The sequence below is a fragment of the Arvicanthis niloticus genome, chromosome 5 (genome assembly GCF_011762505.2).
Source record: "Arvicanthis niloticus isolate mArvNil1 chromosome 5, mArvNil1.pat.X, whole genome shotgun sequence".
Lineage (NCBI taxonomy): Eukaryota > Metazoa > Chordata > Mammalia > Rodentia > Muridae > Arvicanthis > Arvicanthis niloticus.
Genome location: NC_047662.1, coordinates 92,806,860 through 92,812,494, shown reverse-complemented (window position 1 = coordinate 92,812,494; position 5,635 = coordinate 92,806,860).

The window sequence follows — 5,635 nt, the reverse complement described above, 5'->3', positions numbered from 1 at the left end:
CAGATTGAACTTTCAAAGTCTTTCAAGTTTTCTGGGTTTTAACTAGGAAATGTTTGATTTAAATATTTTACTTAGATTAGCATCTATATGTTACTTTTTCTTAATGACAGGCCAGCTCATCAGAGTTTTTGCACTCATTTTCACGCACCATGAAACTCTAACAATGTCTATTAGACCTATGTCTCCAAATTTCCTGCTGTAGCTATGAATATCTGTGAATTCTGGTTCAATCTCTTGACAGTTTTATCTACCATTTGCCCACAGCTCTTCCCAGGGCAGTGACCTGCTCTTACTGCCTTTGACTGGTGTTTTAGTCCTTTCTCTGAATTAAAACAAGACAGGATTTAAATGCCTGATATGGACAGGCAAGATACCCTGCTGATGTTTCTCTGAGACTCACACTCTTTAATTAGAAATGAAAATCTCCCTTTCTCACACCCTTTGAATGTTAATTATGTATCTTTGCTATGAACATGCAGAGAAGGCACAAATGACTATCGTTTTGCACATAGTACCATCTATCACGCTAAGACTAATGTTTTTTGTAAAGGCCTTTCTTGAATCTTTCTAGGCTCAGCTTGTTCCTGCTAAATCTCCTATAACTATAGGCACACTACTTAATATCATTAGAGTCCATGTTTTCTATTAGCACATGATTATATTTTTAACCCAAATTATTCTCATACATTATTTTGAAATATCAATACTAAAATAGTTCCATAAACATTAGTAAAGACATGAACAATATCAAATATTCTTAATATTCATTTCATCTTAGAAGATGCAAGAAAGAGATACAAATTGAAATTTTTGATGTATCAAGTCCACAACAAATAGGGAATACATGGCCATGTTTAATGAATGACTATAATAATATCTAGGTCAGAGTAATAATTGAAAGAAACACATTGAGAGGCTATCCTAGACTAAGACAAGCACTTGAATCCTGAGAAAAAAGTGCATGATGCTTTCTCTATAAAGGAAAGGAAAGAACCATTACCTGTCCCTAGGGGAATCTGCATATGATCTACTTTGCTGGCAAGCATCTTCTATCAAAAATTTTCTCTTTTGAAAGATAAAAAAAATTCATGTAAAAGAAACTGTTAGCATTAGGGTAACTGTAGATAATAGAAGAGAATTATGTTCAATACTGAATTTCTAACATGTTTTTAATTCCATGCATCATGACCAGAAGCAGAAAACCACAACTTTTAGTATGAAAATTCATAGGGGAAAATAAGGATTAAAACATCAATTTTTAGATGCTATTATCTTAACTTGGAGAATAAACAGGGTATTATTGGAGGAGAAATCTAGTAAGAGACACATTTTTGGGCATCCGGGAAATAGAACAGTTTTTCAAGATTGAATCTTCTTGGTTATTCAGATGTCAGCACAGGAAATGGCTCAAGCTTTATTGTTTCGATGTGGGAAGTTTGTTTGGCATAAAATAAAGTAAGCTGTGTTAAGGAGAGAACACTTCCCAGTACCACTCCACTTTAGAAAAAGCTGTTTCCTTGCAACCTCATAGTAAGAAAAAACAATAACAATCAACCAGACGCCTCCCCTCCCCCTCCTGCCCCCCACCCCCCGCAGAGCTCCCAGAGACTAAACCACCAACCAAAAAGCACACATGGAGAGACTCATGGCTCCAGCTGCATATGTAACAGAGGATGGCATTGTTGCACATCAGTGGAAGGAGAGGCCCTTGGGCCTGTGAAGTGTAGAGGAATGGCTGGGGGAGAAGGCAGGAGTCGGTGGGTCAGTGGGTGGGAGAACACCCTCACAGAAGCAGGGGGAGGGGTGATGGGATAGAGGGATGGGGGAGGACTGGGAAAGGGGATAACATTTGAAATGTAAATAAAATATCCAAGAAAAAAAGAAAGAAAAAAGAGAGGAAGCTGTTTCAGGAGTGTGGAGTTACAGTCAGAGTCCTTTGGCAACCTAGCTGCAGGCATGTGAATTACCTTAATTACACAGAACTTAGGAAACAGAACCTGGACCAAGGTAATGAGGATATGATTAGTTCAAATTGAATTGAGTAGGTGTTTTAAATTTTATTTATGTCTTCATTCGGTTCTGTGCTTTTTAAAACAGCAGAAGCAAAAGTAACATTCTTAGGGCATTTCCTGAAACAGATTAAGTCTAAAGAATTATTAGTTATTAGTTACTGTCTGCAAAGGAAAACATGGAGGGTATCAGTGGGAGCTATTCACTAAATTGCCACTAGAGAGAGTGCGAAATATATGTGTTTTCCATAATTAATGCACGGAAAGCTGATTTAGACACGGCCTGAATAACAATAAAGACGGAGAAGACAGGATGCCTGGATGCAATGTTAGGGAGAATGCCGTGTGTTTTATAAGCTACTCGGTAAGTGTTAAGAGTAGTACTGTACACCGAGAACAGCAAAAGATAGCATAAAGGCTGAAACCCAGGAATAAATGCCTGCTTCCCATCTCGGCATATTAAAAATATTGATCCAAAAATGTTCATGAGCCTCCGTAAATCGCTCATAATCTTCACATTTTTCTCTGCATAGGATTCATTGAATTGTTTTTGTTGTTCCAACGTTGTCCAACAAAATCACGGACTCATGAGGACAGAGCAGAGACAGCATCAATGGGACTGTCCATTGTGACATACAAATCCATTCACAAAGCAACACGTTCTCTTAGAGAATGGCAGAGCTCTGTAGCTCTCCTACCATCCTGGAGATGTTAAAAAGAAGTGAGATTCCTTACAGTAGTTGTTCTCAAACTTGAAAGGGCATCACAAAGAACTGAGGAATTTACTTACTTCAAAACCTACTGGTCCTTATCTCAGAGTCTTTGGTGTGGAAGGCTGGGACAAAGAGTGAGAATGTGTGCTTTAATAAGTTACCAAGGATCAGGTGTGATTTGTTGCTGTTGTTGCTGTTGCTGTTGCTGTTGTTGCTGTTGGCACAGCCATCCTTCAGAATATTCTGTGACAAACTTTGATTCAATTAGTGTGTGCTTTAATGAAGCCCAACCACAGTTTCTATTTGGTTAGTGAGCTGGAAAACCCTAATTTAAAAATCCCACCTCTTTTCAAAAAATAATTATTTTTGTGAATTTTGTACTGTGTACAATGAAATATTACCATATCTATCTCCTATTTTCCCTCTATCTCCCCCATGCAACCCCTGACACACTTCTCTCCCAACTTCATGTCTTTTATTTTCGTGACCCACTAAGTCCAATTAGTGCTGTCAATATGTGCATGCCTGTGGAGCCATCCACTGGAACATGCAAAGCTTACCAGAATCTCAAAAGAGAATAAATTTCCATCACCCATTATCCACTGCTACTCAGTGAAGGATGAGACCTAGAGACCTAGCTCTGTTGTTGATTTTGGCTACCTTGATCTTGCATAAGTCTTGTGCTAGTATAACAGCTGTGATGAGAACTTGATTGTGATACATATGCCATGTCTAGAACCCAGTATTTTGCATCATTCCTCCCATGCTTTGGCTCTCTCATTCTTTCAGCTTCCTCTTCTACAATATTTTCTGAGCCTTGGTGATGGTGGTGGAGATTGATACAGATATCCTTTTTAGAGCTGGGCACTGAGTCTTGTGTTCTCAATACATAGAGCTTTATGCATCTCTCCATTGACCACTGTAAAAGGAAGTTTTTCTAGCCAAGGTTAATAACACCCTAGATCTCTGGGAGTAAGTATAAATATTTGGGAAGCAATTTGAAAGCATAAATATTGAGCAAAATAAGAATAGGAAGTTCTACATTATAATCTATGACCTCCGCAGTCATGGGCTTTGGACCTGAAATATAGTACAATGTATAAAATTCCCTATTGTCAAACATATCTCAAATCCAACCAGAAAATTAACAGTTATCCCATACTAATCATGTTGCTATTGCAACAATAAGCACATATTACCTTGCAGGTTGATACAGTATATAGGATCCAGTGGTAGGCAAGACCAATTTTTGTTTCTTCAAGCAACCTGTATAGCACCCTTCACTATTATAAAAGATAGCCATTGTGGAAGAAGTTACCCATTCTATTTGAGGTTGATTTCTCTATTTCTCTGCAATACCCTTGTGCAGTATCTTCATGTATGAAGTCTTATCATGAGTTATGGAGCTTAACAACGGCAAGGGCAATAGCAATGCCCTGTGTTGTTTTGCAGACCTCTGGGACCTTTTTGATCAGTAATTCATAAGGAAGTACCCCATACCTCATGCCCTTTGCTGGAATTTTTAATGACCCATGACTTCTGTGAACAGAATTGCTCATCCATGCAAGGTAGTACCATTCACATTCTGGGTATTTTTGGCAGGATGGATGGTTGCTTATTGGTTTTTCATAGATGTATTGTGAAATTGCATTACTCAATTCTGAGCTCATATAAGACTTTATTTTGTACATTATTAGTGTTGGTTACTCTTTTCTCCCCCCTATTCCCCTCTTCCTGACTCCATTTAATCAGTTACTTTCCATTCCATTTTCTTCCATTTCATGTCTGTTCTATTACTCCTCCACTTGTTTTTAATTGGGCTATGAGATAATGGGCTTCCACACTAATTTTCATAAGTTCTTTGTATTATGCTGCCTCTTTATCCCCTGATTTTTCCCGTATTTTCACACCCCTCCTTTCCCTGACTTTAAGTATTTTACCTCAGCACTTAGATTTTTCCTGTAATCTGCTATTCTCTCATGCCTAGTGTGACCTCTCCACCAGGCTTCCGTCTAGAGTTCTTGCTTCCACTTGCACTCCACATTAGAAACAGAAACCAAAAATTAGAATCTAGGATCCACATATGAGAGAGAATATACTGTATTTGTCTTTCTGGGACTGCCTTACCTAACTCAGTATAATATTTTCCTGGGTGATTTATGTACCTGAAAATTTCAAAATCTTATATTTTTGGAGCTAAATAGTATTTGATTGATTTACAAAGCTGTCAGATACATCATTAATTTATTAATTTAAATTTTTATATTTTTAAGTAGGACATTACTACTATAAATGTGTCTGGCTTCCCAGTGTCCCATGACTTTTGGTGTGTTGGGTTTCATTTTTGTAAAGTGCTAAGAATCTTTTTTATTCTTTTGTGTTCTCAATGATCTAGGTATAACTCAATAGTTTGTTATTTACTATTCATTTGTATAAGTACTTTCAGTCATTTTATTGGTGTTAATATCTAGTATTTTTTTGTTCTAGTCAGATAGAATACAGAATGTTATTTCAATTTTCTTATCTGTTGAGACTTGCTTTCTGTTATATGTATGCAAGTATCATTTTGGAAAAAGTTGAATGGATAGCTGAGAAGAATGTGTATTTTTTAATTTTTAAGTAGAATGTTCTGTAGATATCTGTTAGGTATATTTGGTTTATGGTAGCATTTAATTCTGTGTTTTTCTGTTTATTTTTTGTCCAGATGTCTTTAAGGCACAAACAACATCTATTTCTGAATAGATGAGTATACTTTAACATAAGATTGTGGCAAACCAGTAGTTGCTCAATTACAAGCAATATTTATCAATATATAAAGGACTTCGTGCATAACCTTTGTCCTTATGAATCAGCTGTACCATCATCATATAGTCTGCACATGGTGTTGACTCAACTCCATATGACACTGCTGCT